The sequence below is a fragment of the Pinus tabuliformis genome, chromosome 5_1 (assembly GCF_031772625.1).
Source record: "Pinus tabuliformis cultivar Carrire ecotype Pingquan chromosome 5_1, CPIR1, whole genome shotgun sequence".
Lineage (NCBI taxonomy): Eukaryota > Viridiplantae > Streptophyta > Pinopsida > Pinales > Pinaceae > Pinus > Pinus tabuliformis.
The window spans coordinates 774,594,216-774,609,689 of record NC_142305.1 but is presented as its reverse complement, the minus strand read 5'-3'; positions in this window follow the sequence as shown (position 1 = coordinate 774,609,689).

Here is a 15,474-nt window from a genome sequence, read left to right as displayed (position 1 = left end):
AAAGATGACACTAAAATCTGAAACTGAAAAGAAAAGAGTTAAAGAGGAGCCCTCTTCTTCTACAGATGCTAATTTGATATCATGTTGAAAACTATCGAGAAGTTGGTTGAAAAATTAACTCCTACTAGGGCTAACCCTTAACTGCAAGTTAGAAATCGTAATTTCAAAAGGCCTCCAATTCCCCATAATTTTCAAAGAGATCAAAGATATCCTGAATATCAACACACAGTTACACCACCTTTTCTAGATTAAATTTTTTTGTGAGGAGAAATTGGAAGAGTTTGTTGAGAAAATTAATTTCTCTAATGAGGATGAAACTCAAGTATATTCATTAGAGGAAATTTCAGCCTAAAGTGGCCTCCTAAGGAAATAATAGTTAAAATAATAAAATAAGAGTTATGAATTTTGGAGGGAAAAGAATAAAACTAATTTTTTACTTGTATTTTTGGCTTATCTCCTTATAGGTTTACTCAAATTTCAAGTGTAGACACTCGTTGGATGTGGAATTAAATTCCACATCCAACGAGTACCTATTATGCATACTTTTGAGAAGACCCACATTGATAAAAAATGAAAATACATTAAAAACGTGTGTTCAACACGATTTTTTAATGTATCTTCAATTTTTATCAATGTGGGTCTTCTCAAAAGTATGCATAATGGGTACTCATTGGATGTAGAATTTAATTCCACATGCAACGAGCATCTACACTTGAAATTTGAGTAAATCTAAGGAGATAAGCCAAAGTTACAATTAAAAAAATAGTTTTTCTTCTTTTCCCTCCAAAATATTTACATGTACCTATTTTTAAATTTAAAGGCTTTTGATTGGATTACATATTGTGAGATGGAAATTACATGAAAATTTCATGGGCACTTTTAGGCTGAAATTATTTGACTAAGGAGGAATATGACATATCTAATTTGTTTTCGCAAGAAAGAGAAAGTAACCAGTTGATGGTTGAAACATAATAGTACCAGCAGGGTTATCAGAATGCAGTTTTTTATTTCCAGAAGAAATACAATCTCGGAAGTAGAAATGTTGTGGTTAAACCCTTTGCAGTAAAACCTTTAGTAGAGCCACAATCAACAAATCCAAAGAAAAACAATCCGAAGAATGTAGATGAAGTTAAGAAAGACGTGAATGTCAATGAATTGGGAAAATCTCAGCCTAGAGACTGAAGTTGGTAAGATCAAAATTCCTATTCCATTTTCATAGTTGTTGAAAAATGCACAATATAAAGAGCATATTGTCAAAATGGAGAAAGGGTTAGAAGGAGATAAGATATCTGCTATTAATGCTTGGGACTCTCTTAACATTTAGGATGATTCTCTCACTTTTATTTTTTTTCCTGATGTAATGGATGTTAAGTAATATGTTCCCCCATTTTATGTCAGTTTCAATATTTATGATATGATATTACACAATGTTATGCTAGACTCTAGAGCATCACACAATCTGATGCCAAAATATGTGATGGATAATTTGGGAATTGATATTACTAGGCCATACAAACATCTGTTTTCTTTTGATTCAAGGAAAGTTAAATGATTGGGGTTGATTAAGCATATTTTTGTGACATTGACTCAAATTCCTACAAAAATAATTGTCATGGATGCGGTGGTAGGCTACATTCCACACATATTTTGGATGTTACTCGCACGGTCTTTGGTAGCAAAATTAGGAGGCACACTTCAGATGGATATGTCCTATGCTTCTATCCCTATCTTTAGTGAGAAAAGAAGAATTTATAGAGATGTTAAAATGGCATATGTTGTGAGTAGTGAAGCTAAAGCTGATAATCATCCTATATATGTTGTGGACAATGATCTTAGATCTATAGTCTTGTATAAATATTTTCATTTGGAGGAAGGGGAACAACAACATGTTGAGGATCAAATTCAGGAGGAAAAAGAGCAAGTACTCGAAGAGAATGGAATGTGGAATATGTATTTTGATGGATCTACTTGTAAGGATGGGTCAAGATTTGGAATTTGGATCATTCCACTTGATTGTAATAGTCAATTACATTATTTTAAGTTGTATTTTGAATGTAAAAATAATATTTCAGAGTATGAGGCCTTAATTATTAGGTTGAATATACTTAGAGAGAAAAAGGCCAAAAGAATTTGTGTCTTTGGAGATTCTGAATTGGTCATAAATAAGGTTAATGGTACATATCAGACCAAGAACCGAAGAATGAGGGCCTATAGGAATGAAGTATGGGGTTTATTTGATAATTTTTTCTTAGAGCATAAGGTTTCTATTATGCCCAGAGAAAAGAACAACATAGCCGATTCTTTAACCACTTCTGCTAGTGTTTTTAAAATTCCTATATATCCAAATAAGAAGTATGAGATAGAGGTCAAACACGAGCCATCAATTCCGAACAATATTAAACAATGGTAGGTTTTTTATGATTATCAATAGATTAAAAGGTTTCTTGAAATCTCTGATGAGTTTGTTAACACCCCTATTGATGAAGATGAAGACACGAAGCCATATTTGAGCCCAAATTCAAAATAATTTATAAACTCCATAAGTGATCAAGAAATAATTCAACTTAAGAATAATCTTATTGCTAAAGGTTTGGTTCCCCTGGAGAAGTTATTTGACAATAATGATGTTGTAGTCAAGCCTAAAATTGTTCATAATGGCAGTGAATTATAGGACTGTAATTTGGGAACTGAAGAGGAGCCTAAGATTGTTAAACTTTCTAATTCTTTGGATGCAAAACCAAAATATAAATATGTTAAATTATTAAATGAATTTGCATATGTTTTCGCTTGGAGATATGAGGACTTGAAAAGTGTATGAAGAAAGCATTATTCAAAATTCCATTCCAATCAAGGAAAATGAAAATACTTTCAGGAAGAAGCTTAGAAGAATAAACCCAATGTTATTTCCTTAGATAGAGAAAGAAGTGAAAAAGATGATTGCTGCCAAGATAATCATTTCTTTGAGATTTTCTAAGTGGATGGAAAATCTAGTTCCAATCAGAAAGAAGAATCGGGAAATCAGATTGTGCATGGATTTCAGAAATTTGAACAAAGTTTCCTTAAAAGATAACTACCCACTACCTAAGATGGATCACATAATGCAGAGTGTTGTTGGGGCTGAAATAATTTCCATGCTGGATGGTTTTTCAGGGTACAATCAGATACTGGTGCATCCAAAGGATCAGGAAAAAACAATTTTTACTACTCCTTGGGGTACCTTTATGTATTCTAAGATGCCTTTCGTATTAATGAATGATGGAGCCACATTTTAGAGGGCCATGGATATAAAATTTGTAGAGGAAAAGGATAAATTTGTAGTAATTTATTTAGATGATATAATAGTATACTCAAAATTTGATCTTGATCATTTGAAGCATCTCAGGCAAGTTTTCTTGAAGTGCAAAAGGTTTGGTATCTCCCTGAACCCAAAGAAGTCAAATTATTATTATTATTATTATTTTAATTATTTTAATTTTTTTTTTAATTTTTAATTTTAATTTTAATTTTATTTTTTTATTTTTTCTGTGCAGGAAGGAAAGTTATTGGGTCATATAATGTCCAAGGATGGTATTAGAATTGATCCCAATAGAATTGCAACCATACAAAAACTTGAACTTCCTAGAAGAAAAAAGGAGGTACAATCTTTCCTTGGAAGAGTAAATTTTTTGAGAAGGTTTATTCCAAATTTTGTTGAAATTTTGAAAACAATCACTAATATGTTGAGGAAAGAAAGTGAGATTAAATGGAAAACTCAAGCTAAGGAATCATTTGATGGAATTAAAACGAGGTTAACTCAAGCTCTTGTCTTAGTTAGTCCAAATTTTCAAAGGAGTTTCTAGTTTTTGCTTTTTCCTCAGAGCATACAATTTCAGGAATTTTACTACAAAAGAATGCTAACAATTTGAAACAGCCCATATCCTTCTTTCAGTAGTGAATTCATAGATTCATAGTTGAAATATAACATTATGAAAAAATAACCATATGTGTTGGTAAAAGAATTAAAGGATTTTAGGTTATATGTCTTTCATTCCCAGGTTGTTTCTTTTGTTCCTAATAGTGTGGTGAAGGATATTTCGAAGCAGTCAAATAGTGATGGCAAAAGAGGGAAATGGATAGAAAATTTGTTGGAATATGATTTTGAAATCAAGCCAACTAAGTTGATCAAGGGTCAAGGTTTGGAAAAATTAATGACTGAAACAAATTGTGATAGTCTGGGAATAAATTTTATTTCAGTGTTCTCAAATGATGCAGATGAAATACCAACATTAAAAGCATTTGAAGAATTCACATCTTCTCCATGGTAGAGTGATATAATTTATGTCTTGTAGAATTTAAAAGCTCCCCCAGGGACAAATAAAACCTGAGATAGGTTTTTAAAACTAAAAGAAGTGAAGTTTTGTATTATGGATGCTTATTTATATTGGAAAGATCTAGCAGGAATTCTATTGAATTGCTTGCTTGAAGATGAGGTAAAATAGACTATGAAAGAATTTCATCAAGGTGTCTATGGAGGGCATCATTACTCGACATCTACTGTGAATAAAATTCTTAGAGAAGGTTTTTTCTAGCCGATATTTTTTCCAGATGTACATAAAGAGGTAGCAGGACGTCATAAATGTCAAATTTTTGAGGGGAAAGCAAAGTTATTGTCATTAACATTAAAACCTATCTTAGTAGAAGCACCTTTCCAGTAGTGGGGCGTCGACTTTAATGGATACATTCATCCATCATCTTTAGGATACCACAAGTGGATATTGACTACAACATATTAATTTACAAAGTGGATTGAAGTTATACCAACCAAACAAGCTACAAATATTGTTATCATTCAATTCTTAGAGAATATCTTTTTTATATTTGGTTTTCCAATAAGAATTATAATTGATAATTCCCAAGCATTCAATTATAAGCAAATGGTTAAATTTTTTGATGATTATCATATAAATCTTAGATATTCCACATCATATTACCCCTAGGGTAATGGACTAGCTGAATCATCTAATAAGAGTTTGGTTAGGATTATCAAGAAATTACTCGAAGACAACAATAAATATTGGCACACAAAGCTGAAGTTTGCACTATGGGTAGACCAAATTAGCACTAAAAGGACAATTGGAAGTTGGAACTTCACCTTTTAATTTGGTATATGGACCATAGGTATTCTTTCATTTTTCTTTAGGTATACCAGTGATAATTTTTTTACAAGAGCAGAAAGAAGAGAATAATCACATTCAAAGGAGAATTAATTAGATCATTGAAGTTCAATAATTAAGGGAAAAGGTATGTGATCAAACTTAGTTGTTTCAAGGAAAATTAAAAATGGTTTTTGATAAGAAAGGAAAGGAAGATGATTTACAGGTTCATGATTTAATGTTGAAATGGGATTGCTAGAATTGAAGACAATGGAAATCATGGAAATTTGATCATATTTGGAAGCGACTTATAAAATTACTACATTTCATGGAAAAAATATTTCCATTATGCAAGATTTAAATGGGGAGTTTATAAGTGAAGGTCTAATAAGTGGACGATTTCTAAGACATTATCTCTCTTAAAGAAACTATTCAAATTTCATTGTATATATTTGTTTTCTTTCAAAAACGCTTATAGACGTGGATGACACTTTCAATAATTTGAAGCACAAAGAGAAGGCCCTAAGATTTGGATAAGTGATTTTCATTAATTTGAAAAGTTTGGGTTTATTATCAATAAAAAATTAGTTTCAGCTTGTACATAAATAAGTTTGGAAAGATTGAGTTTTGCAAAGTTCTTAGAATGATTTCATTTTCAAATAAAGCAATAGTAGTGTTTAGTATTTTGGAGTAGTTCACAAGGTAGATTTTTTCAACACAATGGACTAGACACTTGGTCTACATTTTCTTTGCTGCCTCACAAGGAAAACAACATCCCCATTGGAGCCAAATGTTATCACATGCTATATTTCTTGGAAATCAGCTCTATTAGGGTCTTAAATCCTAAATTTTTCCAAATTTTAATTTACATTGTATTTTAATTTTGCAGCACTCATTTTAATGATATAATTAAAAGGCGTTGCCAAATTAAAGGGCAGGAAATGGTGTCTGTGCTATAAATAAAACTAATGCCAGATTAAAATCATGTTGATTGTGCAAACATATCATAAGGAGTGTTATCAATTTAAAAGTTTTGTATATGGTATGATTTGACTAGTAAGTCAAGGTTCCATTTTGTCACCAAAACAATTTGTGGAAATCAATGTTTAGAATGGGATATTATGATCAAAGGAGGGCACACTTGTACGTCTAAACGGTCCTAATTCGATATAACTTTCTTGTGACAATTATCAAAAGTGATCGATGATTCAGTTGGTTCTATTATTATTTGTGTTTTTGTTGGGTGCTATTGATGTTCATATCTATGATTTGATCCACCTGTTTTACATTTCACTCACTTGTAACAGATTTCAATGGATTTTCTTGCAGACATTAGAAGGACATGGGATCATTTTATGTTTTGGGGAGGGTTTGTGAAAGTAGATGCTACCAAATATAATGGCAACAAGGGTAAAAAACTGAAGAAGGACCAACCTCCTATACAAACTATTAGAACCCCTGAACCAATAATTCAATCAAGCTTTATGTTGTCTAGAAGCATGAAAAGGTGTTCATTGGGGGAGCAAGGTGAGACTTGTAAGCCCTTACCTACTATACAAAAAAAATTATATCAGAAAAAAAAGATGGTCTATTAAGAAAGAGAAAACCCCAAAAATTCAAGAGCAAGCCCCAAAAAATTCAAAATAAGAGTTTTTCAGGAAAACTTGGAGATGGTGATGATCTCCTTCTATCATTTTTGCTGAAGAATAGGACTTTAAAACTTAAGAAACCAGAAAGCTGAAAGGACAAAAAAATATCATTAAGATCTATAAAGAGAGAAAAAAGAAAGTAGGTTGCAGGAACTAAAATATATGAAAGAGGAAAACCTCATACAAGGCTTCTCAACAAGCTAAGATTAGGTGCAAGGAGCGGATTAAATCCTACCTGTTGGAAACCTAATCTACTAAGGGTTGGTGTGGTAGAATGTGAAGAGTCATTGGAGTCCAAGAGATCTTGGAATACAAAAATAATGATCATGAAAACGTATAAATGTACATCATTATGAATAGTAAATGCAAATCAAAGTTTTATCTTTCATATCTCTTAACTATCATTTGTGCATTTAACATGATATGAGATAGGGTGATTTCCTACCTCGCTCAAGTGTGAATCCTTTGTGGCCTTTGTAAACCTAGTTTTGTGTCTCTTTGAGTATTTGCAAGAGCAAAAATTGGTCATTTGTCAACCTTGTTGGAGCCTATTTTCTGTTAGAATGTCAGGCCCAATCAGTAACAACATCTTCATTTTTTTCCAAATTAATGGCTCTTCCATTCTCTGCCCACCGTATCAAAGTAGAAAAAGAATGAAAGAAACAAGCATTCTTGATGTAGACTTGTCTGCAAAGGGATAGGTTTGGCGAATAGGGATATCACATTACCTTACAATATGTTGAAGACCATAACTTGGATTAAAATGATTTCTTTTTTTCATTGTCATCGATGGATCCATTCTGCATGCTTGAATACTTTATAGCCTCTGTAAGTGTCTTTCTACGTGCTAGAGTCGAGAACGAGAGAAAATACGAAGAATTGAATTGTATAGAGAGGGTTTTGCAACACCCAAAGAAGTTTTCATGGTTTTTCACTCCCAGGCAATGTCATTCATGTAGAGTTGATAGAATGAATGTTGATCCAATGAAACTACACATGCCACTGATATCAGGAATGATGGACTCTATGCGCCATCAACAAAGGAGTTTGTGTTAGTGTTGGCCTTGAAGAAATTCATGGGAGTGGAGACCATCACATTGAAAAATAGTCAGTCCCCCTTGGAATTATGTTTGTCTACATTCTTGTTAACTACATGATTCTGAGAGACGTTTGAAAGAGTGACAAACTTGTGGCTCTATTTTCTTATATCACTTAGTCCCTTGACATCAAATTTCTGGACTCGTTTGAAGATTTAACGATTTTCCATTGGTACATTATTTTATGTAGGAAACATATATTCATCTTCACTCCATCCCAACATGTGTTACATGTTATGAAATTTTTTCTTTGAGGCTTGTACCATTGACATATGTCGTGAAACATTGTTGAGAGGGTTGTTCCATTGAGAGTTGGCCATTCCAGATACAATGGCTCCACGTTAAGAGGAAATCGGGCTCTGAAGGAATATGAGTGTTCATCCATGAAAGTAAGGCTAGAGGTGATGACAAATGAGTTGTTGGTGCATATGCGTTGAATCTCCTTTTGGTATGTACATGCTAGAGTCATAACTCCCTTACACCAAAATATTGGACGAGGTAATGAACATCCACTTCTTTGAATATCTAAAATATTATGCTGGTGACCTTAAAGAGACCATAGAAAATAGGGTTATGGACTCCATCTCCAATTTTCCGGGCACAACCTTATTCAGAGATTGTTGTGGGTCATTAACCATTGGGAGGTCTTCCCTATTATTAATGATGCATATCCACATTGGCTGGTCTCCATGATATGTGAGGTTTGGTTTTCCATGTCATGGATTCTTGAACAATTTCCTAAATGAATGCCCGTTAATTGAGAAACATATCTTGACAGAATTTCTTTGTGAAACATTATTAAGAACGTTGTTGCTCCCTTTGGTTTGTGAAATACATGGATTGTATATGGTGCATTATTTTTGATGTTATATTCCATTTGTTTGTAAAAGACATGTATTGTTTATGCCATGAATAATATGTATTAAATCACATATGTCATGGACTCTGTATGTGTTGAGTCACATATGCGATGAGTTGTGGTGAAGGTTATTTCTATTGTTTCTTGATAAAATCCAACTACAAATACTTAGAAGAAAATTTTCAAAGGTAGTGTTCATCCTTTGACCCAAGGAAACTATAGTTCCATGTGTTTTTATTACCTAGATATTGTGAAAAGACATTTGTTTTTCTTGCTATAAGAATCACATTTTAATTAGTTTCTTTGCTTCTCCATTAACCCTTCATTTACTTGGACTAGACAAAAGGGTCAAAGTTGACGAAATAATACTCTGATACTCCCTACAATGGATGATACAATAAAAAATAGCAAGAGCCATTAGGGGAATTTTGAGGTCTAAAATGGGCCTCCTAAGAAAAATGTACAACCAAAATAAACTTTATAAGAACCAATAGGATTAAAGATTATTATGTCAAACATGGGGGATGATTCACCATTTTTGGAGTAAAAAAGTAAAAAGATTAAAAAATAATAAAATAATAAACTACTTTTTCAACTTATCTCCCGAAGGTTTTACTCAAATTTCGAGAAGGAGTACTCGTTGGATGCAAAATTTAATTTCTCATCCAAGGAGTACCCATGTTGCATACTTTCGATGGACCCTCCTATAAGAAAAATGAGAAATACAACAAAAAACGTGATTACAATCACGTTTTTCATGTATTTCTCATTTTTCGTGTAGTCGGGGCAATAAAAAATATGCAACATGGGTACTCGGATGAGGAATCAAATAATGCATCCAACGGGTGTTTCCACTTGCAATTTGAGTAAACGCATAGGAAGAAAATTTGAAAATATGAGTTGAATTTTTTTTATTTATTTTTCTTTCTTCCCTCTAAAATTTGATGATGTAATCTAATCTTATTTTATTATTTCCACTATTATTTTATAATTTCCTTAGGATTCCCATTTTAGACCTCAAAACTCCCCTAATGACTCTCTATGATATTCAAATTTGTTTGCAAAATTCAGAAGACAAGATTGGATTTTTGCAGCTCGAATCCCAACTACAACGAGATGAGATACAATAGGGTAAGCAACATTCTGAACTTGTTTTTGTTCAAAATAACCCTGTTTTTAAGTCTAAATTTGAATCCTGTTAGCAACTATAAATTAATCATATTAAGTAGCCTATCTCAGGAGAAAATTTACATGTGGATGTAGAAATTCAGCCTGCACTTCCCGAGCCCATCATCAGACCTTGGGAAGAGCTTGTCAGCAATAAGGAAAGAAAAAGTCTTGGATATGACAAGGATGTTTCCTTTCATATTCCAAATTATTTAAAACCTATAAAATTTCATAGTGCTAGATTTCTTAAGGATAAGTCATCTTCACCTGTTCCCGCTCCTCCTCCACAACAACAAATTTGTAAATGCCAACATTGTGATATAGCTTTCCATGTGAAAGATGATTGTTTTTATCTTCATCCATGTGAGAATTATGGTCACCAAACTCATTCTTCAACCATATGCTTCAAAAATAAGCCTTCTGCAAGAACAAAGATTCATCTTGGATGGATCACTTTTTGGAAATGGGGCTCAACAACCAAGAAGATATTCCAATCATATAATAGAATTTCTTCTCGAGTATTAAAAATTCTTGTAGTTGAGTTTTCTTCATCTTCTAACCTTATATTTGATAGGGGGGAATTAATGGTAATCTACAAGCTTCAAAGATAAATCAAGTGAGCTTGAGCCACAACTTGAGCATGCTACATGAGCCTACAACCAGAGTAAGCCATACCTAGATTCAAGGTTGTAACCAGATACAAAGAAGCCCCTGGGCATACCTTTGGTTGGTGGCATTCCTTAAACCACTATGGGGTGATACATCCCTTTTTAGGTTGAGGTTATACCTTTCTTTTGTAGGTTGAATACCTCCCTTTTCTATGTTGATGGTCTTCCTCTTCAAAGAATTAAGGAGCACTTCCCCTAGTAGAAGACTTCATCTTCTTGCCAAATTTAGAATTGGGAATCAAACTAAGCATTCTAGGTTGAGACCCAATGGTCTCCATTTTCAAAATAATAGGGAGAACTTCCTTTGACATAAGAATTCAACTTCTTTCAACATTTGGAAGAGTTCCAAGAATTGCACTAAGCATTCTAGTGTTGGTGGCCATCCTTAAACCACCGTCAGTTGAGACCTCGAGTTCTCCCACCTTTTGGGTTTTTGGTCTTCCTTAAACACCACCATTTCAGAGATCTCATTCAGCCTAGTGTTTTCATGCATTATTGTATTATAGCTCTCTTCTTGGACTCGTATATACCCCTTCAGATTAAGGAGGGGGGGGGGGGGGGGGGGTGGGGGCGCGCAACGTTGGAAACATAATCTACTAAGGGTTGATGTGGTGTAATATGAAGAGTCATTAGAGTCCCATAGACCTTGGAATACAAAAACAACGGTCATGAAAATGTATAAATGAAAATCATTGTGAGTATTAAATGCAATTCAAAGTTTTATCCTTCATATCTCTTATCTATCAGGGTGTGTTTAAGACTACCTTTAAAGATTAAGTAATTTATGTGGATGAAGACACACCTGAAGATGCAAAAAAAACATAGTCTAGTAGAACCAAAGGCACCAAACAACAAAAGAAAGGGAAAAAATAAAGCACTGTTAAGGAGAAGACTACAAAGGATGAGACTGCCAGGGCTATGTAAAGCAAGAAAACAAAAAGAACTAAGCCTATAAATATAGATTTCTTAGCATAGCTAGCATAAGCATTGAAGTAAATGAGGTGAAGCAACACTACAAAATGAAAGGATAACACATAAAAATACGTTTTGTCAACACTTTGTTTTGACAATGCTTAAACCTAGAAGTTTTGGCACCATTAATGTGATCTTTCTTGAAGATGTTTTCCCATACAACTGGACTATTTTGATGAGTATGGATGTAAAATATAAATAAAAAATACTATATCAGTTGTCACCTTATTTTGAGCAGTAATTCCATATTTCCCTCCATAGTGTCAGTTGGCAGTTCCTAATTTTGAGCATTTCCAAATTTATCTCCCGAAATATCAAAAGTAGTTACAATTAGTTGTCTAGGTTCAAAGCTGAGGAAAAGAAAATACTATTTTCCTATTTATCTAATTATATTTATATTAAATATTAGATATATGTATATTTTAATATTTTGTAAATTGAATATTTCTAGAAATTATGGATCTGAGGATTGTATAATTTTTCTATAAAGTAGATGTAAAAGAAGGATTGAGGGTTGGTTTTTTGATAAAAAATAATTGTATTGTGTATAAGATTGTATCTTTAATATTAATAAAGATTTTCAAGGAAGAAGTATTTGAAGCTTGCATGTCAGAGATTCTTGTGTAGTGTTTATCAATGTGTCTCTCAATCATGTTTATTTCCTGTGTAAATTCCATGAATGTTTAAGTCTTCATATTTGAATGAGAGTTATATAAGTTGAAAAATTAATCTTTATTGAGATGTTCTTTTATTTATAAGATTCAAATATTATCAATATTTCTTCTAAAGTTACACAAAATTCATCTCGATGCTCTATTGTAATGATTTCTTTTCTTTTTCCACCTACCAACTTGACAATCAAAAGGTATAAATAAGAATTATCTATCTTGCCTCTAAGTTTTGTTTGTTTTACCCACTAGATCTTGAAATCTTGATTGAAATCAACTAGTGACTCCATGTCCAATGGTTCTTTTCCTTATTTTCCAATCAAGCTTGCTAGCCCTGTTATATTAGATCTGGTCATTGATTGTATAAATGACCCTTTACGATGGTGACATTGAGTAATTGAGTCAAAGAGAGATCCTTCTCTAGATTAGAATGGCCAGATACCAATATAAAACACTGGTTTGAGGTTCCATTCGTTTTTCCTATGCACAACCAGGGTAAAGTTCAGAGTGATAACACCCTCCACCTCCTTAAGAAAAATTCATATTCCTTATTTATCAAGTATATCTACAAATTTCCTAAGTCTTCTTCCCTACCTTCATTGATTGTAATCAATCTCCTCCTCCCTACCTAGATTTTTGAGAAAACATTAACTAAAATAATATTAACCAAATTACATAAAATAACAATAAAATACAATGCAAATATTTCTTCTCATGTTGGCTTATAAATGCAACTTAACAATCAACCCATTTAATTCACTGTACCAACAAATAATCAAAGAAAAGAGGGTAGTTTAATTATAATAAATACTTGTGACCTTTAATTGAGTATTTAATAAACTATATCAATAATTAATTCATTGATTGAATTGTACTACTTAACAATTATAGCATATGTATGTGCAACTAGAGTAAACATAGCTTGTACTAATGATAAACAACAATTTCCTTTAATGCAAAATTATTGTATGTTCACAACCAATCATGTGGGATAGTAAATCCTCCATTTGGTAAAATTTATGAAGAAGATTTCAATAATTCATCAATCATTGATCTTCACTTTAAAATATCAAAAATGAATTAGAAGAAGTGTTATAAACATGGTAGGAACCAAGTAAGAAAACAAGAATGGCACATCAAATCCCCAACTAGCATCCTCAACTAAATCTGAATCATTTCTTCCCTAATCTACTTCCGTCTTTCACACCTGATTATTTCATGTACTATAATAAGAGAGATTGTCGACTATATCAAAATAACTCCAAATATAACCTATAAGTGAACCATTGAGTACATCAACCTATTTTCCCTAGTAGGAAATTGGTAGTTTCCATCAGTTATCTATGAGAGTGTGGCTTGGTATAACCCTCCTGTGATGTTAGGTTTCATATGATAAATGGTAGGTAATACTTCCACCACTCCCAATAGAAATCATATCAACATCCTGGAATTGACCATTGTTGGGTGCTAAAAGGTGTCTTTTAAAACTCCTAATTGCCTCACATTAATTATCAACCTATGTAAGTCTTTTTATTCCAAGAGTGTACAAAATATGTGAAAGCTATAAATCCAGAGAGTAATCCTTTAAAATAAGTTATTAAATTCAATACAAGAGTAAACGGATGCAATCATAAATCTCAAGCTTGTAACTTTAAGGGAAACAATTCATCTAAGCATCATGACTCAATCTCAAACAAAACCATAATTCAATCTTAATCAACCAATTCGAATGATAATCAACCGAGAGCACCGTAGCATTAACTGAGCTCTTTTAGCTGGACTTAAACTACTGGATAGAAGGAAATCATTTAATCAATAACGCTCTATTCTTTAATTAATCAGAAATTATTCTTTAACTGATAGCTAATTCAATCCACGACATGAATTAAATAAAGCCAACTACGATTGCGCATTAATGAAATGAATACTAGAAATCCGATTCAACGAAAATAAATCAACTGCAAAGCTGTAAAGTAGAATAAACTTGCAGGAAATGGAAAAAGCATAAAACAAGGAACAACAGTAAGATCCACCAGAGACCGGGCCCTAGCCACCAGCGAATACTACTTAGCTACTTCAGAATATCCGAATGAACAGCAACGCAAGTTGTATATATATATATATATATATATATATATATATATATATATATATATATATATATATATATATATTTCTATATAATACTACCTAAGCACCCACGGGGGATTTGAACCGGAGACCTATTGCAAGGAGTGCCTTAACAGCACACCCATTCACTGTCAATCCAAAGCCCTGTGGGCAACGTAAGTTGTATATTAATCATCAAAGTCACTTGTCATTACAATATGATCTTGTTCTTTAGAATCACGCTTCTGTAAATTAAAATTACAATCGAAGTAAAAGACAAGAGATCCCTCTTCAGTTTTCCCTTTTATAGTCAAAAGGAAAAAGATAAATGTGATCCCTCAGGATCAGGAGATCCTGAGGGATTCACAACTAAATGCTATCTTCAGACAATTCTTCTATCTTGCGCTGATCTTCTCGATTCATTCCTTGGTTCGACCACACACGACGCGTCTCATTTCCCTTGATTAGCTTTTGCTGTTCCAACTTTGGAACAACAGCTGTTCCATCTGTTGTTTTTCTACATAAAAAGTAATGAGAGTTAGTTTGGTTGGTCAAATCGTATCAAGAGCGGTTTCATTCATTCCTTATCAAAATCCTATCAATATGTTATTATATCATGGCACAAAATGGATAAGAAAGGAGGAAAAAGACAGTAATCAAGAGTAAATACATACCTATTGCAAGGCTCAACATACTCCCCTGCTTACATTTTTTCATGTCCTCATGACAAATAAATAGTTCCTATGTAATGTAGTTAAGGAGTAAGCTGGAGAAAAGGTTTCTTTATCAGGCCTGAAACCATGATGTTGTGCTAGATTTGCAAAGGCTGCCTGTTCGTGTCCCTTAGGTAACTCATAGTAAAACCGATACCCTTCAGGAGGATACCAAATAAAGGGACACCTTGTTATAGCTCCAAATCTCACTCTTATGGTTTGTGATGCTGCACTTATGGCCTAGGGCAACCCCTCCTTCCAGACCTGGTCCAAAAATTTAAAAAACAGTGTTTTATTCCCTATACGCGACTTTGCCCTGTGTTAAACGCGTGTACACGCGGGTATGTTATACCCAACCCGCGTGTATCTATTAAAACACTTAAAAAAATAATAAATTCCTCTTTTTCGGGCGGAGATCGCGGGTTTACCTGCTGGATCAC